We start from the raw sequence: 24,566 nt of genomic DNA on the forward strand, positions 1-24,566 counted from the left end.
ATGTGACAACATATATCTTGAAGTAAGACAAGGTTGCAAGATATACCTTGAAGTTAGACCAGCTTGCAACATATACCTTGAAGTAAGACCAGCTTACAACAAATACCTTGGAGTAAGACCAGGTTACAAGATGTACCTTGAAGTAAGACCAGCTTACAACATATACCTTGAAGTAAACCAGCTTACAACATATACCTTGAAGTAAGACCAGGTTACTAAAGATACCAGAAGTAAGATCATATAATATTGTATGACCTCAACAAGGACCATGTGACAACATATATCTTGAAGTATGACAAGGTTGCAAGATATACCTTGAAGTAAGACCAGCTTGCAACATATACCTTGAAGTAAGACCAGCTTACAACAAATACCTTGGAGTAAAACCAGGTTACAAGATGTACCTTGAAGTAAGACCAGCTTACAACATATACCTTGAAGTAAACCAGCTTACAACATATACCTTGAAGTAAGACCAGGTTACTAAAGATACCAGAAGTAAGATCATATAATATTGTATGACCTCAACAAGGACCATGTGACAACATATATCTTGAAGTATGACAAGGTTGCAAGATATACCTTGAAGTAAGACCAGCTTGCAACATATACCTTGAAGTAAGACCAGCTTACAACAAATACCTTGGAGTAAAACCAGGTTACAAGATGTACCTTGAAGTAAGACCAGCTTACAACATATACCTTGAAGTAAACCAGCTTACAACATATACCTTGAAGTAAGACCAGGTTACTAAAGATACCTTGAAGTAAGATCATATAATATTGTATGACCTCAACAAGGACCATGTGACAACATATATCTTGAAGTATGACAAGGTTGCAAGATATACCTTGAAGTAAGACCAGCTTGCAACATATACCTTGAAGTAAGACCAGCTTACAACAATAGCTTGGAGTAAGACCAGGTTACAAGATGTACCTTGAAGTAAGACCAGGTTACAACATATACCTTGAAGTTAGACCAGCTTACAACATATACCTTAAAATAAGACCAGCTTACAACATATACTTTGAAGTAAAACCAGGTTAAAATATATACCTTGAAGTAAGACCAGGTTACAATATATACCTTGAAGTAAGACCAGGTTACAATATATACCTTGAAGTAAGACCAGGTTACAATATATATCTTGAAGTAAGACCAGGTTAAAATATATACCTTGAAGTAAGACCAGGTTACAATATATACCTTGAAGTAAGACCAGGTTACAATATATACCTTGAAGTAAGACCAGATTACAACATATACCTTGAAGTAAGACCAGATTACAACACATACCTTGAAGTAAGACCAGCTTACAACATATACTTTGAAGTAAGACCATGTAACAACATACACCTTGAAGTAAGACCATGCTACAATATATACTTTGATGTGAAAACATGTTACAACATTCAATGCATGCCTGTCTTCATTCTATCATGACAAAATTATGTACTTAATAGTGAGTGTGTGAGACAACATGCACTTTAAAGTAAGACCATGTAACAACATATACTTTGAGTGAGCGAGTGAGTTGGGTCTAACACCGCCTTTAACAGTATTACAGTTATATCACCTCGAGTCAGCTTAATGTGGGAGGAAAGCCCGAAGTGATGCAGATCTTAGACGTGCATCATTTCGGTGAAACCCACGAGTATGGTGCTGACAAACCTAGAAACATAATCGGGACGAACCTGGATTCGAACCCACAGTCATAGGTTTCTGGTGTGCCCAAGGGACGCAACTCTGCACAGCGAATCGCGGCGCCTAAGACGACTGGGCCACCCGTACCTCCAAGCACTTAATAAAACAATTATTTGCGAAGGTAAACAGTTAAGCGGCAAGGGTTGAGTCCAATGTTAAGAGTAGTTTGTCGTTTCAATTAAGCATCATCAATACCAGCCTTCAAGCAATAGTTCGCTATGTATACCCCAACATTGTTTTTACTTCGATATTCTTGAGACTATAATATGAGAGCTATGACAAATATGCGAACATTAAGTGAACACCCCAACAGAAAACGAAACGTACTTTGCCATGTTTCGTTCTGCACCGTGCGTCGCAATGATGTCGCACCGTACGTCACAATGATGTCACACCGTACGTCACAAAGATGTCGCACCGTACGTCACAATGATGTCGCACCGTACGTCACAATGATGTCGCACAGTACGTCACAATGATGTCGCACCGTACGTCACAATGATGTCGCACAGTACGTCACAATGATGTCGAACCGTACGTCACAATGATGTCGCACCGTACGTCACAATGATGTCGCACCGTACGTCACAATGATGTCGTACAGTACGTCACAATGATGTCGCACAGTACGTCACAATGATGTCGCACCGTACGTCACAATGATGTCGCAGACAGGACGTGTTTATAGTCAGGGAAAGAAATGCAAATTTCAAACACCGTGTTTTCCTCATATATTAAAATTCACTCTCTCAGGATTCCGATCAGGGATTCTGCCCAAAATGTATTGCCACAAATAGTTTAAATATTGTTGGAAACGCAACCCTGCTACGTGTACAAGTCACATTGTTATCTAAAAGGCCTTCCGGAAATGATTAAAAATAAAAGTACTTTCTCATCAATATTATCTTCTGTGGACGTCAACTCGGCTTTTTCAAGAATTTGTTATTGTGATTTGAAGCCCCTGATGAACCAATCACTAAAGGGCAGTTTGTTGGTTAGTCTAAAAAATTGAAAACATTTATAAGATCAAATTCTTCAAAAATGGAATATCGATTTAACTACAAGCTCCAAAGCTTGCAACTATAGAATTTACAAAACAAACATCAAACTTGAACAATATCTTCTCTTATCACCAGAAATCTTTACTCCAATTTTAAAATTCAGAACCCTAAATAATAATTTACCGATTGAGACTGGCTGCTGGGAGGGCATCCCACGCGAATATCGCACATGTAAGCTTTGTACCTCCCCTGTCATAGCCGACGAGTTCCACTACCTCTTTAGATGTGAATATTTGGACCAGCAAAGAAAAAAATCAATTGATAATAGATATCTAAACTGGTCAAACATAATTACCTTTAAGCATTTGATGTCAAATTTGAGAACTTACAATCTTAATAAACTGTCTAAATTTGTAAAATATTAACTTAATTGCACTTAAGTAAACCACTGTTGCCATTTGATCACATTGTATTTTTGTATATATGTATGTTATTATGTTGCTCATATACCACCGGCCGGTGGTTTGAGTAAATAAAGAAATTAAAATTGAAATTGTAAAGTCACGATAGATGTTTCATTTGTCATCGCCTGAGGTTTACTTATGTGGTCGAACATGTGGTTTTCTAACAGCGAAGACAGTGGGAAGGCCAACCATATCGCGATCCTGCGGTTCTTAATCGGATTAAAGGCGTATTAAAGGACTTGTGGATTCTATAAAAGCATCGCCGCAAGTTTTCATGGTCACAGTGTCTTAGTCAACACAGCACAGCACAGCTCAACTACAAGATGAGAACTTTCATGGGACTCTTCGTTGTTCTCTTCATGGCCGGTAAGCAACTATTTCTTTCTTACAGTGTGGAGAGTAAAGAGTATATATAATGGCCCTGGATGTCTACTCTCTACTGTGGCGATATAACGAAAGTAATATAAAAAAGAGCGGACGTTAACTTTAATGAATTAAGAAAATCATGCTGAAGTTTGATTTGGATCAAACGCTATGAAAAGGATTCTTTCAGTGAGTTGAGCTGTTTTAGTTGTTAGTAAACTCTAGGAATAATTATTCAAGGACGGTATTAGCAATGATTAGCCATTTGCATAATTTATAGTATAAAATGTTTTTTTTTCTCCGAAAACAAATAAAATAAAATAAATTACAGTCCATGTTTCCTGTTCTTTCCTCCTAAATTGATCAGTTCAAAATTAAGTCAGCATATTTTCGTTAAATATGAACGTCAACACCAGGAAATATGGTCTTGATTATCTGCCGAAGAACAGCGTTTATTATTTTCCTTTGTTTGCAACTTTAAGGCGCTGTCAGCCCTCGAAGATACAGTTTATTCAAAAAAAGCATTTTTCGATTTCAGCTGCATTATAACAAATGTGTTTGTTTAGCAGAGTAAACAGTAATGTATATCAGCGCAACTGTTCCATCAAAGTAAAATCTGAATAGGATTTAATTATACATTAGGTCCCCGCCCATGTTCCATGGTGAGGCTGGTTGGTTGGTTTGTTGTTGAAAGCCGCACTCCGCAATATTCCAGCTATATGACGGCGGTCTGTAAATAATCGAGTCTGGATCAGACAATCCAATGATTAATATCATGAGCATCGATCCACGCAATTGGGATCGATGACATGCATCAACCAAGTCAGCGAGTCTGACCACCCGTAGGTTAGTCGCCTCGTACGACAAGCATGGGTTGAAACATGTCTTCAACACAAAGGGGGAATACACAGATTCTATAGCCTTCGTCCATGGACAAAGTCTGCTCACTTATATTTACATTTCAAAGCCCAAATGTTGTCAATATTTCCTGTTAGTTATATGTCTTTTAAAGATTAAATGAATCTAACGGTATATTGAACTGTTTTCAAGAACTTGTCTCCATTCCTGACTTAACATGCCAATTAGTATTTCATTAAAAACATATCCAGCATCCATAAGAGTGAGTGAGTGAGTTGGGTTTAACGCCGCTTTTAACAGTATTCCAGTTATATCACGGCGTGTCAGCTTCATGTGGGAGAAAGGCCCGAAGTGATGCAGGTCTCAGACGTTTATCCCTTCGGTGAAACCCACAAGCACGGGTACGGTGCTGACAAACCTAGAAACATAATTGGGGCGAACCGGGATTGGAACCCACAATCATAGGTTTCTGGCAGGCCCAAGGGACGCAACTCTGCGTCATATCACGGCGTGTCAGCTTAATGTGGGAGGAAAGCCGGCATCCATAAGAAAAGGTTGATAACGTTAATAGAATGGACCTGTGCTGTGTTCAAGACAGTCTGTGATACGATTCCATATTAAGGGATTGCAGCTTTGCATTTTATTGCTTACCTATTATAAATGCTTGGGACTTTCACATATAATCAATAACTCAACGTCGTTTGAAAATAAACAAATCTGAACATACACTTTTGTTTCCAGTGTGCCTGACGCCCTACTCCGACGCCTGCTGTTGTCATCACGGCAGTCACCACAGCCACCACAGCAGGCACGGCATTCCCATCCCCATCCCCTACCCCATGGGCGGCAGCAGCGGCGGCAGCCACTCCGCCAACATCCCCCTCATCATCACAACAACAGGAAAATAGAAACATGTACGTCTATCTCTCGTTCAGTTATATACTGACGTAACCAAAATCACGGAATGTGTACTTATTGAGGATATGTTATCGTTACTTTCAATCCAAAATGCTTCTTTTATAAAAGTGAGTTTGTAGGTTGGGTTTGAACAGTATTCCAGTTATATCACGGTTGGTCAGCTTAATGTGGGAGAAAACCCCGAAGTGATTCAGGCGTTTACCACTTTTGTGAAACTATACGCACGGTTCTTTGCTGAAAAGCCAAGAAACATAATCGGATCTAACCGGGATTCGAACCCACGATCATAGGTTTTTGGCGTGTCCAAGGGACTCAACTCTGCACAGCGAATTACGCCGCCTCAGACAACTGGGCTACCAATGTACCCACACATATAAAAGACACAATGCAGGACTAATTATACTTTTTATCAAATAAATATAGGCTATCTTTTGGCTACATATGATATATAATCTAAACTACATGTTTCCATTCCATTATATGTCCTTATTAACATATCATTAGTAAGTATTTAAATAGTTTTTACCGTTATTGCTAATGCTAATTTACAGTTGTTTTTTAATTAGTTGTTGTTGTGACGTGTCAGCAGAAATTTACTGACAATGAAGAGCCACCAGAAATACAAGGAAGTTGTCATAATTGACCCAAACAATTTGAGAGTTTCATCTTGATGTCTGCAGAAATTCTGCCGCCTCAGTTCTGTCTCATTGAACTGAGGCGGCAGAATTTCTGCAGAAAACCATATTTGGTTGATAATATGACACGGAATGAAGACGAGGACGTTTTTTACACATGAACATTTTTATTCCCTTTTTTTTCAGGTGACGAGGTCAACGTGGACCTACGTCAAAAACTGGTTTCAGTCTTTGTCTTCACCGCTGTCTGTCTGTCTGTCTGTCTGTCTACTCTGGCTGTCAATGCATTTAAATAAAGTTTTCTTGCAAATCAAGATTTCTCATTTTTTTGTAAGCAATTTGATACATGAACGCAAACACGTGCACACGCACTGATGAAATATATCACTGACATATCTTGAACTAAAGCTGTGTAAAACAGCGGGGTGAACTTCATGAGCGTATGAACGACACGGTTTTGCTTTAAACACAAGCTCCGTCGTTCCTACAGTTTTGCCCTCATTCTATGAGAGTTCATTCTGCAATAAGTTATAGAAATGTGAGCGTCAGTTACAAGATTATTGCACTTATATAGCGACCGCGCATGTACGTTCGTGTGTGTGTGTGTGTGTGTGTGTGTGTGTGTGTGTGTGTGTGTGTGTATGTGTGTGTGTGTGTGTGTATGTGTGTGTGTGTTTGTGTGGCAGCTTAAGCTTGTACTTGTCCGGGGTGATGCCGATTTATAGTGCCAGCTCACTGAGATACCATGCCGTAGTTTAACATGAATATCCCACCCAGACACAATATAATGTCTCCAAGCCGACCTGTCCTTGTTTCAGCCCGTTGAAGTCGAGCGCCAGACAGGGTAACAACAAGTTCCATCTTTTAACGTCTTTTAACATGTCGCGACCGGGGATCGAACCTCGGACCTTCCGCTCTCCGGGCAGGCCATAACACCATGTTCCGCGAACTTGGACCATATACTTGTGTCAACCAATGCCGAGAAGTAAGGGAATGTGTAACACACATATGTGTAATATACCTAGCACTTTTTTTTTATCAGGCAACAAACAAACATTTACTATTTTATGCAAATTGTGTGGGTGGCGGGTGTTGGAAGGACATGTTTACCCTATTCGCGAACACCTGACGTCATCACTGATGTTCAGTGATCCATTCATATAATCTCCTCCGCTATTTTGCCCTTTACGCACCAAAGGAATCTGTTTCGGTGGATAATTGAGACTGGTTATTCACTGGCTTTGACGTTTTATATTTTACAACATTAGAGTAAATGAAACACAATATACACAAGATTAAATATAGCCTCGGCATCAATGCTTTATGCACACCTGTGCATTTAATTAAATAACATTTATGAAGATATACACAATAGCCCGACATAAATATTAGGCATATGTACATATATCTATATTTTATCACACATATAGGTAGGGGATGCGTGAGCAGGTGCATCAGAATAGCGCAAGCCAATACCTTCAGGACATGCTTATCTTATTCGTGAACACCTGGTGTCATCACTGATTTTCCCTGCTCCATTAGGGGGCATGGGTGGCCCAGTCGTCTAAGGCGCCGCAATTCCCAGTGCAGAGCTGAGCCCCTGGGGCACGCCAGAACCTATGATTGTGGGTTCGAATCCGGGTTCGACCCGATTATGTTTCTAGGTTTGTCTGCACCATACCCGTTCTCGTGGGTTTCACCGAAGTGGTAAACGTCTGAGACTCGCATCACTTCGGGCTTTCCTCCCACATTAAGCTGACACGCCGTGATATAACTGGAATACAGTAAACTACGGTTATAACGAACACGCTTATAACGAACTGACGGATATAACGAACTTACTTTTTGGTCCCAACTATTTGCTGTAGTTATGCTGTATATATGCTTATAACGAACTACGGTTATAACAAACTAAAATTAGTAGTCCCTTTGAGTTCGTTATAACCGTACTTTACTGTACTGTTAAAAGCGGCGTTAAACCCAACTCACGCACTCCTTGATCCATTCTTATCATTTTCACCGCTATTTTGCCTTTTACGCTCAAAGGAATCTGTTTCGTTGGATAATCGAGACTGGTTATTCTCTGTCGTTGACGTATTAAATTTAATAGAGTATAAATGGGCCGCGCGAGCTTTTGTCAGTATCTCTTTTCATAGCATTGCTCTGCAAGTATATGCTGACCAAGTTAACATGTAACATAAGCCTGTCACTCCAGGCTTGTCTATTGGCCATTCAATTCCGGTTCGACGGTAGTCACGTGACCGCTCGGTATTCTTATTGCTACAGTTAATTTGACGCGACAACAACTTCGGAAATTCCTCTGCAGTTGCCACGAGGAGAAGGCTTATATAATGATGAGAAAGCTTATACAATGAGGACACTACTTGAAGTCGCAGCTCAAACAGCAGAAAAGTAGAGAAACTACACGCACTGGTTAGCAAGACACGGCGCAGTCCACTTCGCGGGTGACTTAAGCTAAGAAAACACTGTGACTATATTTAGATTCGCGAACACCTGCTTTGAGTGACATCTTGTGACTGTATGAAACTGACATGAAACTGACACGAAAATTGCCAAGGCAACGAAGTGACGATATATTGTGTGAGGATCGATAATACTGTTGGTGGTGGTGGACACGTACGTCAATATTCTGGGATAAAATGTGAGTATATTGTATAGATATTGTTTTAACAACCTGGCGCTGTACTATAAACTGCGTGAGTTCAATATCGTGGTTGATATCCTGTGTATGTTTGATCCATGTTTAAACCGTTTCGGCCGTCATATAGCTGGAATATTGGTGAGTGCGGCGTTAAACAATATACCAACCAATTAAATCGTTTCGAACAGGAACGTGTCGATGTCGTACAGGATTTACAGAAAACTTTGACGTGCAGTGGGACAGGAGGCGTCTTTGGGCAAATGCTTTTATTAAATCGTTTAATTATCCAAACGATGATGTGGTGTTTTGGTCAGCATGTACCTTACCGTATAGCGCCGCTCCAGGTAAAAATAGAACAAAATGAAAGTTTAATTAATCGACAATATAAATGCAATAATGTAAAATAATATCAATAACATGAGTAATATATAAACATTAAATTATAAATTAATCTACAATCAAATTAAATGCTGTAAAACGTAAAAAAAGCGATAATTCTTACGAATAGAACGTCACAGGCAGTTAATCTTTTTTCGTAATTTTGGTGAAAACTAATCGTCAGTGCCAGCACTAAAGTCTATAGACATATTTCTAGCCATGTCTTATCATGACATAAGGTGACTGAGCTGTGACCCGCATTTTATCTCTTCAGGATTGGCATGTCAAATAGCATGTACTGGGAATTCCAAGGCGAGGGAGGAAGTACGGGTGGTTAATAATAATAATAATATGTTCACTGGTCAATAATAATAATGGTTGGTTTGTTGTTTAACGCCGCACTCAGCAATATTCCAGCTATATGGCGGCGAAATATAATGATGATGATGATAATAATAACAATAATAATGTTGATGATAATAACAATAATAATGTTGATGATGATGACGATGATGGTTATAACAATAATAATATTAATGAGTATATTTAAATTGCGTCAAATGCACACCCTATGGCAAGCTCAAAACGCTACATTATTACCCGGCTAAACTGACACTCTAATTTCATTCTCAACTCCCTCGGGAGTATACAACTCAAAGGCGCTGGAAGGTTAACTGTCACATTACCATCTCACCTCCCCGGGTACCCATGCACTGCTCGGTGAACAGCGGCCTATTTCGCACAAAGTTACTTGCTTAAGGAGACAAAACATCTAAGATGCGCTTCAGTGTGGGGCAGGTCGAACCCCCATAAACTCTCTGGAGTGAAGCTTGCCAAACACAGTCACCCATACATCTTTTTCTCCGGGACAACGTTTACTTAGCTTCGCCTGATATGTTACATATGCGTTGTACACGGGACCACGTAGCGTTAAATACTACTTACTCACTCCACGACAAGACTTGTAAATTCAGCGTATTCGTGAAGACTTTGTGTTACTCGGATGTTGCGCTAACTTCTACCCCGTTCACATGCGCCTCTATACATATGTGTGTATACGTGGATACGTGTATAGAAATACAAACGTGAGTATACTTGTCATGTGGACACGTTTACTCATATGTGTATATTCACAGCAGGAGCAAATCTGCATCATGTCTGGAGCAGGTGCAAATATAAATGTAAATTTGCACTGTGTGTATATTTGCAATGTGAACGTTTATGTCAACGTAAGAGTATGATCTAATTAATATCTGTTCTTTTGCCAACACCAAACAGAGTTGAATGGACGGTGTTTTCTTTTGATTTCAATGAGTCAAAACTTTGTGTACAAATTAAATCAAACACATTTTGCTTCACGCGAAAACTTTCTTCTCATTCGACTTTGACTGGAAAATAAAGTGTTTTTGTGTTGAAAGTCGTGAACAGACTGACGAATATGTGTGCCTTACGCAATTTACATACTTTATTTACACACCTGAGATGCTTTTCATGTGAACGCGTAGTAAATTTACACATACGCGCGTTTGTATAATTACATATTTGTGAAATTACTTACGTTACTAAATGTTGTTCATGTGAATGGGGTATAAGTCGGTGATGTGAGACTTGTGAAAGCCGAGTCATGTATTTACTGCGTGAACGGTTAGCGATACTAACGTGTTCAGGCCTCGATTTCTCGTAACAAACTTAAGTTAAAAAACTGAATTTAGTCTGTGTTTTTACTCAAATTTGAGAAAACTCAGCAAGATACATTTCTCAAACCAAACTGAGTTCAATTATTGACTCAAACTGAGTTCGAAACCACGTAAAACTTAAGTTAGCCTGAGTTTTAGATGATTTTGATTCGAGAAACGCTTTTGAGTTAAAAACTCAACTGAGTTTGTTTTGAAATCTCAGTTTGAAATTTGAGTAAAAACTTAAGTTTGTTTCGAGAAATCGGGTCCTGATCATGAAAACGTTTGTATCGCTAGGATTCGTCATGTGACATGCTCAGCTCAGATCGGGGTCGTTTCCTTCTTTAGAAGGAAGAACTTGTTTACGTTAGTTATGTTTTTAGCTCAGGAAGTGTTATTATGTTTGGTCAAACACCAATATTTTTGCTCAACGTAAGGCAGCTTGTTTGTTTGAAAGTGTTAACATAATTAAATGGAGTTTAAACCGCTGGGTTTATTTGTATGAACATGTCTGTGAATGAGCATAACATATACTTAATTACTTAGAACATCCGGGGTAGAAAAGGTCTTCAGCAACCCATGCTTGTACCCCGTGAAGAACCGGGGTAGAATAGGTCTTCAGCAACCCATGCTTGTACTCCGTGAAGACCCGGGGTAGAATAGGTCTTCAGCAACCCATGCTTGTACCCCTTGAAGAACCGGGGTAGAATAGGTCTTCAGCAACCCATGTTTGTACCCCGTGAAGAACCGGGGTAGAATAGGTCTTCAGCAACCCATGCTTGTACTCCGTGAAGATCCGGGGTAGAATAGGTCTAAAGCAACCCATGCTTGTACCCCGTGAAGATCCGTGTTAGACTAGGTCTTAAGCAGCCCATGCTTGTCGTAAGAGGCGACTAACGGGATCGGGTGGTCAGGCTCGCTGACTTGGTTGATGCATGTCATCGTTTCCCAACTGCGTAGATCGATGCTCATGATGTCAATCACTGGATTGTCTGGTCCACACTCGATTATCTACAGACCTCCGTCATGTAGCTGGAATATTGCTGAGTGCGCAAACAAACAAATCAGTGATGTGAAGAAAAGTTCATTTTGGGGTAAAACCCAAATTCACTCAAGATCAAGTTTTGTAAAATAATTACCCAGCACTTAAAGCACTCTTAAATTCACCTTGTTTCCGACAATACGGTTTGAATAGAAATCAATAACCTAAGTGGTTAAAATAGACGAATAACGATGCAACTGATCATATTAACTCGTTCAAACTCATTCATGTACTTATCACATATTAAACACACACACTTATCACCAATTCACGTCAATATAATCCGACAAGCAAGCACAGGCGCGAGCAACATTGGTAGTAGCGCGAGCAACGTTGTAATAAGTTATCTCCCTTACTCATTGCATCTGTTGTCGAGATGCGTCTCGATGAGGCGTTATATGACAGTGGAGTCTCCTCTGGTATCGATCTATTGAGTTGTCATGTTGCATTGTGCACAAATTAGCAATTTTAGCGAACAAACGATTTCTGCGGGGAATAGGTTTTGTTCAGTGAAACAGATTATTTAAACGCGAGGCCCATGTTGCGTGTTTGGCCAAATGAGTTAATGTCCGTCTCGGCTGTTACCGTGCGGGGAGATGAAATGGGGTTTAACGACGCGTTCAATATCATTGCACTTATATGTCTGCTTGTACTAGTCTGGACTACTGCCGGCGTTATGGATAGATAACATGTCACAGTGGTTACCCCACCTAGACCTGACTCCGATTTGACTAGTCTTTGTTTTATTTCATCAATGCCGCGGGCCAGGCAGGGTAACAACAAGTACCATAATTTAGGGTTTTTACCATAGTTTAGGTATGACGCGGCCGGGGATCGAAACACCGACCTTCCATTCTCCGGGCAGACGCTCTACCCACTCCACCACGGAGGCGGTCAGGTCTTGTCCTGGCACCGAATGCGCGGTCGGGTAGCCTACTGGTTAAAGCGTTCGCTCGTCACGCCGAAGACCCGGGTTCGATTCCCGACATGGGAACAATGTGTGAAGCCCATTTCTGGTGTCCCCCGCCGTGATATTGCTGGAATATTGCTAAAAGCGGCGTAAAACCATACTCACTCACTCACTTACTTATAGATGATTCCAGTTAAAATAATCCATTTTCTTTGGCTTTCAATGGTATTTTATGATTTAATTTTTCTCCAGTAAAAAATATGGTCAATGAATAAATCATAATACTTCCCGATCAAAATCAAATCACTGAAAAACTAAATATAATTGTCTGTACTATGTGAAAGGTATGACAAGATATTGTTTTTATTGTTTGGTCACTCGGCTCGTCTAAACCCCACCTAAATAGGTAATCCCCGACGACTATCATTTAGAGTGAGTGAGTATGTTTTTTTCGCCACTTTCAGTAATATTCCAGCGATATCACTTCGGGGGACACCAGAATTTGACTTCACACATTTTCCTATTGGGAATCGAACCCGGATCTCCGGCGTGAGAAGCGAACGCTTTAACCACCGGGCTACCCCACTGCCCCCTACCACAAAAAGTAATCTATGTCAGAGCCAGTTTGGTTTTCGTGACTACCACAAGACTTTCAGGTCTATTCGGCTTATTCGAATTTCAGCTAAAAAAAAACGGGCAAAAACGGATCAGTGGCAATGCACTGCAGTAAACTACGGTTATATCGAACTCAAAGGGACTACCAATTTTAGTTCGTTATAACCGTAATTCGTTATAAGCATATATGCAGCATAACTACAGCATATAGTCGGGACTAAAAAGTTAGTTTGTTATATCCGTCAGTTCGTTATAAGCGTGTTCGTTATAACCGTAGTTTACTGTATTTCACTGTAAACCGCACACCGACCGACCCCCCGCATGATTTGTGGCATCCCCAAGGGGACACATAGTGGCAGTTAGCGACAGTATTTTGTCCCCCGTAGTATTTCCGTTTACTTTTCCTTGAAACCAAAGTGCGCTCCTGTGCTGCCGGGGCACGGAATAAGCCGGGCGAATCCGAGTGTTGCCGAAAGCAACTGTTTCGATTGCCATCCAATTAAAAGTCATCGCCTCACTGAAACTCTTCGTCCCATTGAAGCGCATCGTTCCACAAAAGCATTTATTCGAATCCCTGGGATTCATTGAGTTTACTTCATATACATGACGGCAGTTATCCTTATAGCGGAGAAAACAAATAAGACTAGTCGTCGACCTTTACCACTTTAGTGAAACCTGAAAGCTCTGGTATGGGTCTTAAAGTACAAGGATATTCACCAGCACAAAATATGTAATTCCATTCAACTATCGGCAGATCCCGGCACGGCTAAGGGAGACAACTCACCAGTACAAAATATGTAATTCCATTCAACTATCGGCAGATCCCGGCACGGCTAAGGGAGACAACTCTTCATTTCCAACTGCCTACCCAATAATATGGTTCAAGGAGAGATTGAGTGTGAAACTAATCGACTTAAAAACTATTTGCGGAACAACAGTTGCAAAATAAAACTCAGAGCCGTACCGTAAAACTCACACATTTCGCTTGGTGAGCGAAAACATGAACCACTGCCTTCTACAACATAGCCAGCATCCCTTTCTCAGGGGGAATAGCTGAATTGACTGAGACAGTAGCTATGTGTAGTCCCCCTGACCTCACGCCCTCGTCTCACCAGATTAACGTCCCGTGAATAACCAAGTACCCCGGAGTATAGACGTAATTATTCAGTATCGTGATGCTGGCCATATATCATCAGTCTCGGAACACGGCACGTATCCTGGGACGAACAGAAACCTCGGACCAGATCATCATCCACAGATGCCATCTCGCTAAAGGATCTCGCCACAGAAGAGGGAAGGTCTTCTAGGCTCGAGGTTGCTCTGGGTTTGCTCTTGTCCTGCAATCTGCAATCTGCAATCTGGCAACAGGTTTTACTAAACAAATATAAATTCTTTACTGAATCTTCCGAAGACGTGTGAACCAGATAAAAAACATTCTTCCTTCCGAGTATTAAAGTAATACAAGACTCATTCCCATCAAATTTGATTTTTTTATGTCATTCAAAACCGAATTTGTTGGTTTGTATTTGAAATATATATATGGGGTGTATATTAATTTAAAAATTGACGAGGTACGCTAAGTTCACAAAACACAATGTTTCTGATTGAAGTCATTGATTACCAAGCTCTAAAATTGTTTTGTTTGTTTGTTTAACCCCGCACTCTACAATATTTCAGACGGTGATGTGTAAATAATCGAGTCTGGGCCAGACAATCCAGTGACTGACATCATGAGCATCGATGTACGCAAAAGGCATACGATGACATGCATTAACCAAGTCAGCGAGTCTGACCACCCGATCCCGTTTGTCGCCTCTTATGACAAGCGTGGGTTGCCGAAGACCTATCCTAACTCGGATCGTCATGGCTCGAAAATTGGTACCAAATCGTGAAATTTCGTCCTTCTTTAAATGGTAAGGACCTGTAGGAATTTATCATATCCTAAAACAAGAATCGGAAATCACTGTCTGAACCTTATATGGTACTCTCAAATCACTATGAACAAATATAAATTCATCGAAGCCTTACGTCAATTTGCTGCTTATTGCGGCACGAACTTGGATAGCAATCAGCCTCTGCTTTTTGTCAGTACTTACACCATCTGGGAAGTTTCACCCCCCTTACACACTGGCACGTTTTGAATGAAACGTTTGTGAGTGGTTGGTGCTTTCCATTTTCTGGAACCTCTCGTGTCATTACTGATTTCAGTGATCCATTCATATACCTTTCATCACTACTTTGTCTGATACGCCTTTTCTGCAGATAATAGACACTTATTATTCTCTGGCAGTGACGTTTAGAATTTGTGACAAAAGGGTGAGTGAGTGGGTTTAACGCCGCTTTTAACAGTATTCCAGTTATATCACGGCGTGTCAGCTTAATGTGGGAGGAAAGCCCGAAGTGATGCAGGTCTCGGACGTTTACCACTTCGGTGAAACCCACGAGCACGGGCATGGTGCTGACAAACGTAGAATCATAATCGGGGTGAACCGGGATTCGAGCCCACAATCATAGGTTTTTTGCGTGCCCAAGGGACGCAACCCTGCACAGCGAATCGCCGCGCCTTAGACGACTGGGTCACCCTTGCCCCCGTGACAAAAGAACCTTAGACCGGTCAAGCTGCCTTGAGACTCCGATACTCCGGTTCTGATGCCTGTGTTGCTAGGGAGATCGTGTTGTTGCCATGTCACTACGTCATTAGCGTTAATTAGTATTAGGAATTACTTGAAATATGTCTATCTGCTACCACCTGACCCCCCTGTCGACACGAAGGCGCCAATGTCTATTCAGAACTACTTTCAAAGGGCGCTGTCAAACACATACCAGCACAGTACTCGAGATGACTTGGTTCGAGGTTAACTGCAAGGGACTGGGCGACTGTGAACCGTTTTAAGGTGAAAAGGAAATTTTGGTATCAAATGATGCTTTATTTTACAATGGGTTATTGATCTATTGAGGAACGCACCCCTTGACATCCCTCCTCTCTGGACCCGTGTATGAATATGATGATATGTCTCAAGGTTTTCAGGGGCGGTCGGGTAGCCTAGTGGTTAAATCGTTCGCTCGTCACGTCGAAGACCTGGGTTCGATTCCCGACATGGGTACAATGTGTAAAGTCCATTTCTGGTGTCCCCCGTCGTGATATTGCTGGAATATTGCTAAAAGCGGCGTAACACCATACTCACTCATTCAAGGTTTTCAGTCGTTCCAAGTACTAATGTAGACTGTTAGGTTATCTGCCCTTGGCATGTCAAAAATCCGGACAGCGACAATGATTTGAGTTGAAAATGAGGCACGGAAACTTAGAAGAAAAACAAACAATCTTACTTTTCGCATCTTCGTGTCGCCAAGGGCGCAGTGGTCACTTCGTGGTCAAAACGTTCGCTTGTTCACCGTAGACCTGGGGTTGATCCCAAAATATAGTCCCAATATGTAGAGCCCATTTTGGCCAAAGCCATGATAAGTATACACGTCCTACACTCACTGGTGAAGCTAGGGGAATCGCTCAATGATTGTTTTTATGTACTTGATTATTCATGGTCATGTTTCATTGGGTTTCGAATACCCTACTTTGAGGTATAGACACGATGTGATTGTGGTACACATTCAAACGAGTTTATGTTTCAGTCAATGGGACGTCATCAGACTGTCTGATATTTATAAAGAGATACAAGACCCGTGAAGATCCGGGGTAGAATTGTTCTGAGTAACCAATGCTTGACGTAAAAGGCGACTATGCTTGTCGTAAGAGGCGACTAACGGGATCGGGTGGTCAGGCTCGCTGACTTGGTTGATGCATGTTATCGTATCCCAATTGCGTAGATCGATACTTATGATGTTAATCACTGCATTGTCTGGCCCAGACTCGATTATCAAGAGATCGCCTTCATATAGCTGGAATATTGTTGAGTGCGGCGTTAAAAAACAAACAAACAAACAAAAAGGGACAATGCTCTCCGGTCTGATGCCCATTTCCTCGAGGCGTAGACATTTTTTATTCGAGTATATTGTAAAACTGACACTCCGTTTTTGTGCAGTATAATCCTGTGTAAAAAATCACTCAATTTGAGCCAGCAGACAAAGCGATCAAACTCGAGTTGCCCGAGTCAAGTCCCCTCTAAACAATTGTTATAATTTAAACAACCAAACTCTTTCCATCATCTGAAGAAAACTCTGGTAAAAGTAGACTTTTTCATTAGCATGCGTTTATAAATCATTATCAAATAGTGTTGACACCAGGTGTTCGCAAAAGTCGAGCGTATCCTGCCCCACCTGTGGCACTCGTCACAGACACATGCAAAGGCAAGCCAATTGTTAACCTGTGAAAACAGAGTAACATATGACGTACAAGGCAAAACATTATATTAATGGTCAGGATTAATGCCGATAGTCTTTGGTAGAGAAGTTAACAAACCGGAGTTTAGGTTCCAACGATAAAGGATCGCCTCCGTGGTCTTGTGGTAGAGGTCCGGGTTTCGATCCCCGGCCACGTCATACCAAAAGACGTTAAAAGATGGTACTTGTTGTTACCCTGTCTGGCTCTCGATATTAAGGGACAAAACAAGGACTGGTCGGCTCGGAATCAGCATACTGTGTCTGAGTGGGGTATTTATGTCAAACTGCGGCATGGTATCGGAGCTAGTTCTATCAATCGGCATCAGTCCGGACTAGTACAAGCAGCCACACCGCACGTGCATGCACGTCGCTATATAAGTGCAATAATCTTGGACGCGACGTGAAACCCAATTTCACCTCACCTCATAATTCAAACATCACCAGAGAATCGTATATGTCAGTGATTTTCAAATGAGATCAAAATTCGTCATTTTTGTCGATATTATAATCACTTTGTTAGTTCATATTTGATTGTATTTTCTTCGTTTAATTCGGCAAATGTGAAATATACACAATGTTCTTTTTGTTAATGTGTTTGTTGTTTAACGCCGCACTCAGCAATATTACAGCTATATGACGGCGGTCTGTAAAAGAATTCAGTGACTGATATCATGAGCATGTACATTATAGTGATGGTTTACTACTGAGGTGAAGTGAAATAACGTTTAACGTCGCGTTCAAAATTATTGCACTTATACAGCGAAGTGCATGAAGGCGCGTGCGTGCGTGCGTGCGTGCGTGCGTGCGTGCGTGCGTGCGTGTGTTTGACTGCTTGTACTCGTCCGGACCAGTGCCGGTTTTATAGTGCTAGCCCTCTGAAAAACCATGCCGCAGTGTACGGACTCAGAGCCGACCAGTCCTTGTTTTATCCCCTTAACGCCGAGCTCCAGGCAGGGTAACAACAAGTCTTTGGGTTTGATGCGGCCGGGGATCGAACTACCGAACTCTCGAGGTAGACACTCTATCCACCAAAATACGAAGGCTGTCGGGGGAGGGGGATATACAATATCAAAATATTTGAACATTACCTCTCGGTCTCATGATCTCGTTTGAAAATCCCTGACATACGATTCTCTGGTGATGTTTGAATTATCCTCAGATAGACAGCTGTCGACGTTCGCTCGTTGTATTCTCAAATAGTTCTGTATGAATTATTCTCCGACAGACGACTGCTTCATTCAACATACAGGTAAATCTATGTTGATGAAATAGATGAGGTGAGGTGAAATTGGGATTTACGCCTCGTCCAAGATTATTGCACTTATATAGCGACGTGCATGCACGTGTATGTGTATGTGTGGCTGCTTGTACTAGTCCGGACTGATGCCGATTTATAGTGCTAGCTCACTGAGATACCATGCCGCAGTTTAACATGAATACCCTACTCAGACACAGTATACTGACTCCGAGCCAACCTGTCCTTGTTTTAGCCCCTTAATGCCGAGCGCCAGACAGGGTAACAAGTGCCATCTTTTAACGTCTTTTGGTATGAAGCGGTCGGGGATCGAACCCGGACCTTCCGCTCTACGGGCGGACGCTCTACCAGTAGACCACAGAGGCGTTCGTTGATGAAATAGAAACTGCATAGAAAAAATAATAGTATTATTACCAAAACTTAGAAGCAGCTGTTGGCCACATGATCGATGGCTTCCAGATTGTCTCACTCCGCCCGTGGTATTCGCCACATGTCGCCGTGGCTGATGTTATTGATCGGCTTTAGTTACTACGGTAATAGTTTTGTCACGTCTGTATTTATGACTTACACGAAGCAGTAAACGCAACCCGTGTTCGCATGAAATTCGTATTCCGATTTTGTTCAATTCCGATTTTGCTTTAACCGGAAGTTTCCGAATGGGGTGAATTAAACAAGGCCGCGTCTTGTTTCCCCCAGACTCAGTGACTATTCGTTTTTTTATTGCAATTTAAGCTTTATTTTACTTTCTTAATTACATTTAATGATTGATAAACGTTCAAATAGACAATGTTAATCACTGATTGATAAGTTTTATATTGTAACGTCTAGTTTGTCATGTTTGTCAAAATGTCACAGGAACTCGTTATTGGTCAGTAAATACAGAAAATACAGTAACTACGGTTATAACGAACTCAAAGGGACCACTAATTGTAGTTCGTAATAACCGTAGTTCGTTATAAGCATATGAACAACATAATTACAACAAATGGCCGGAACTAACAAATAAGTTCGTTATATCCGTCAGTTCGTCATAAGCGTGTTCGTTATAGACGTAGTTTACTGAATATACCTCTGTCTCGACTTACATATAGGGGGTATATATTTTTATTTACTAACCAATGACGAGTCCCTGTGCAAAATGTGTACTTGCATGAAGTAACTGGAACTAAGTTTGAGTTCGATTCGATCCCCACGCAGGTTAACAGCGTTTTAATATTTACGTGACAGGCGGGACCAGGGCGGGGAGTCAGCATATCTAGATACATATCAGGGGCGGTGGGGTAGCCTAGTGGTTGAAGCGTTCGCTCGTCACGCCGAAGACCCGGGTTCGATTCCCTTCACAGGTACAATGTGTGAGGGGCGGTCGGGTAGCCTAGTGGTTGAAACGTTCGCTCGTCACGCCGAAGACCCGGGTTCGATTCCCGACATGGGTTCAATGTGTGAAGCCCCCGTAGTGATATTGTTGAAATATTGCTAAATGCGGCATAAAACCACACTCGTGAATTTTAAGTTTTGAACGTCAGCGACCTGCATAAATTCTGATGTTCTTCTAACATAAACTTGACACGATCACGATTGAGTGAGTGAGTGAGTTGGGTTTAACCAACTTTTAACAGTATTCCAGTTGTGTCAGCTTAATGTGGGAGGAAAGCCCGAAGTAATGCAGGTCTTAGACGTTTACCACTTCGGTGAAACCCACGAGCACGGGTATGGTGCTGACAAACCTAGAAACATAAATGGGGTGAGCCGGGATTCCAACCCACAATCATAGGTTTCTGGCGTGCCCAAGGGACGCAACTCTGCACAGCGAAATCCCGGCACCTTAGACTTTATATAACTGAATTATCTATTAAAACGGCAATAAACTAAACTCGATCGATTATAATTGAAAGATTTTATTCTACTCGTGTAATACACTAATCATCAGAGATGGGGGCGGTTGGGTAGTCTAGTGGTTTAAAGCGTTCGCTCGTCACGCCGAAGACCCGGGTTCGATTCCCGACATGGGTACAATGTGTGAAGCCCATTTCTGGTGTCCCCCGCCGTGATATTGCTGGAATATTGCTAAAAGCGGCGTAAAACCATACTCACTCACTCACTCTTCACAGATGGTATACCACACAACTGTGAGAGAATATAAAGTATTTCAATACTTGACAAAACTGCCATTATTCCGTTTCTACCTAATGCTGGTACCTTAGTAACAGTAATGTTCAAATCAAAACTGAGATACAAAAGATCATCAGTTGAATTATTGATTGTGAAGGGTTTGTATCAACAAGCGAAAATTAAATTTACCTTACGCATATCAGAATTAATTTTTACTACAAATATCTAGTTGAAACATTAACTCATAAAATGCGTCTTGAAATATAAATAAAACAAGACTAGCCAGCACGAACGATTGGATGGTGTTTGTAAGGGAAAAGTACATGTTTTGTTTGTTTGTTTGTTGTTTAACGCCGGACTCGGCAATATTCCAGCAACTGCCGTCATATAGCTGGAATATGGCTGAGTACGGCGTTAAACAACAATCCAACCAACAAATATTCCAGCTATATGACGGCGGTCTGTAAATAATCGAGTCTGGACCAGACAATCCAATGATGGATATCACTAGCATCAATCCACGCAATTGGGATACGATGACATGGATCAACCAAGTCAGCGAGCCTGACCACCCGATTTCGTTTGTCGCCTCTTACGACAAGCATAGTTACCTTTTACTTCAAGCATGGGTTGCTGAAGACCTATTCTACCCCGGATATTCACGGGTTGGAAAAGTACATGTAGGTCAACCGAAGTATATAACGTAAAACAGTTAAGGGATGCTATCATCGGTTAACCAAGGTTATCTTTGGCTATACCTTGGTCAACACGGGTCCACCTGGGTGATCCAGGATTTTGAAATCGAACGCAAGCAGAAATATACGTTGGTGTTCATGGACCCACTAGAAGACTACTGTGTAGCACAAGAATCGCACAATATACGATGTGAAACAGTGTCAGTATTGTAAACAGCTGTCACACATAAATGTCACGCTATAAGCACCTCATAAATGTTTCGTTTTAAGCATCAGCTACCGAAAACAGTGGAATCACTGCTGAAACAAGTCACGATGAAATTGATTCAATTAATGACGTCAGGCCATTCCCTTCTTCCGGAAAGTCCCGGATGATTGATCGATGCACGCGCACGGCACGAGCTCGGTGATATCTGCATTTACTATTGAATGATGGGAATTTTTGCGCTCACCACCTGAATCCACAAGCAGATGAATTGTCGTCTGCTGTGATTTTCTCCAATCCGCCGCGGTGCTTTGGGAATTTCCGAAATAACCAACCATCTTTCTCCATGCCCTCTACTCCATGGCACCATAACCAGTTCTTACAGAAAATCGATCCTTGGCGATGAACCCCTAGTTCAGTAAGAAGGCATAGCAACGGTTGTCAGCATAATTTATCCTCTTCTTTCAATGGTTTCTCTAACAGTGTAAGCAGACGACACGAAGCAAGCGACCTAGCAAGGTAAGGCGGGAACGTTTTAGCATGCACAGTTGTCCAATTATATATTGTAGGCTTTCTCTACAGGCCATATGTGCGGTTAATGTCGATGTCAGCCGCTAAATGTGACAGCAACGACTGCACGCCTCCTCGCGAGCAAACATATGGTATACGGGTTTTCCGTTCACGCACCTTCAGTGAGGTTCATCGCATTAGCTTAACTCCTATCCACATCGCTGTAAATATATACAGTGTGCTCATGAACACTCAATGCATTTATTTATGTCGATGTCTCAAATCACAGGGAGTCCTGAACGAGTGGTTTGACATCCATGATCGCGTGAAGCCACGCTGTGTGGGTGGGAGTGCATGCGTCTTCAGGAAGACTGGTGGTATAGAGTGGTTGGGTGTCTGAAACCATACACCATTTTTCTGTAAAAATCAAAATCAAAGAAAATAATAGCGGAATATATTGTGACATGTATGCATTTCAAATATTTGCCACAAATATCCACACACCATGTCGTGACGTTTTAGAGCTGGAATGTTTTGAGCGTTAATCATGGATAGAAAAACAACTCGGTGAAATATGCACTGGAAAGACATGTAATTCGTGTTCCTCGTTAGGATTAGTCTCTGTGTGTCAATTTTATCCCCACGTCAGCGACCTTAGTGCATAAAATTACTCCAGGATATGGTGAAACCATCGACAAGTGAAATGTTATTATCGAGTTCGTCATATTGTAGGCCGGTGACATAGCCGAGTGCTCCATGCTTTAACCCATGAAACTTTGAGTCTGGGTTCAATTCCTCAAAGTTACAACTGACAATATGTGAAACCAATTCTCCATGTTTCTTTTGTCTTCTGTCTGCAGTATAACATCAGAACGTAAAAAAACACCTAACTCTTATAACGTTAAGCCTTACCAGAATACCGTAAACCTTCCTTATCCGAATACCGTAAACTTTCCTTATCCGCATACCGTAAAACATCCCCTAAAGCCCCCTAACTCTTATACCGTAAAGCTCACTTAACCTAATACCGTATAAAAAACCTTACCCAAACACCGAGAACCTCATTTTACCTAATGCTGTAAACCTCTCTTACCCGAATACCGTAAAACTTCCCTTAAAGCCCTCTTCACCGAATGCCGTACCCCCGCCGCCCCCTCACCCGAATTCCGTAAAAACGCGCCTCACCAGAATGCCATAAGCCCCCCAAATACGAATACTATAAGACCTCCCTTACCCGAATACCAAAACCCACCACACATTAAGTGATGAATAGTGTAATTAATGGATGCGGTTTAGGAAATTCCAGAATCAGTACCGTGGTTCAAATAAGCTATGGATCTCCAGTAAGAGGCTGAAGCCGACTAAATTGACGAATCAATGGTTACAGTGCATGTCCCGACTGAGTGTGTACCGTTACCCGTCGCCGAAGGTTGCTCCTCGGGCTAATGACTGGAAGCTGGTGAGGTCGTGGCCCTTAATGAACCATGGTGGTTCCAATATGTGACCTGGGTGCCGCAGTACGAAACACCTGGCACTGTACGACTGACGTGAGATAAGGCATGGAAGTTACTAGACTAACATTTAGTCTCTGAAATCTTATATTACACAATATCCTTCGTGACTCTAAAAATATAAAAAAATCCCTGTGTGGAATAGAGCTAGCTTGAGCTGGCTAGACTTGCTTTTGTATGCATTTCTAGATTATTATTTTTTCATAAAATAAATATATTCCACGGTCAAGGTGCAGGACTAGGGGGTTACGATCACCTCAGTATTAAGATCGCTTTGTATAACGGCATCCAGGATTTGGCGACGTGCAGTGTTAGATGATAGTAAGGGAGACATATTCAAGATAGATGTTAAATTACAATCTGAATTCCATTCAGTTAAGGGGAGGGGGAGGGGGGAGGCGGCGTTGGTTGTCTGTGTGCGGTGGCGGCGTCCGTTCATTCAACATTTAAGAAATGACTGTACTCGTCATTTTATTGCCGAAATGGACACAAAAGCATCTTCGCTGGACGTATAAAAACGACGGAGTTTAAAAACAGACACCCTGACAGCTCTGTCTCACCAGCAGCTCTTATAAATAGTCGGTTTCGCTTGACAAATAAATTCTGTTAAAAACTTTAGCAATTATGTGTTTTATAAAACAGCTTTAGCCTGGGGTGACTATGTGGGTCATTGTCATTATTATACAAGCAGTGCGATAGCTATTGTTTGTTGTTTA

The 24,566-nt window shown here is 41.5% G+C and overlaps 1 protein-coding gene across 2 annotated transcripts in view; it reads left to right on the forward strand.

The window, feature by feature from the left end:
* Positions 1 to 8,242: 8,242 nt before the first annotated feature.
* LOC139477741 (cationic amino acid transporter 4-like) overlaps positions 8,243 to 24,566 on the forward strand; it is a 37,879-nt gene continuing 21,555 nt past the window's right edge. The window contains exon 1 of one of the 2 annotated variants that reach the window (XM_071260147.1): positions 8,243 to 8,609. The gene's annotated coding sequence lies outside the window, so the exon portion shown is untranslated. Of the gene's footprint in view, positions 8,610 to 22,006; positions 22,349 to 24,566 lie in introns of those variants that run through there. The other variant, XM_071260146.1, reaches the window with a different exon arrangement.

This window comes from Haliotis cracherodii, unplaced genomic scaffold (assembly GCF_022045235.1).
Source record: "Haliotis cracherodii isolate W230 unplaced genomic scaffold, xgHalCrac1.p SCAF_35, whole genome shotgun sequence".
Lineage (NCBI taxonomy): Eukaryota > Metazoa > Mollusca > Gastropoda > Lepetellida > Haliotidae > Haliotis > Haliotis cracherodii.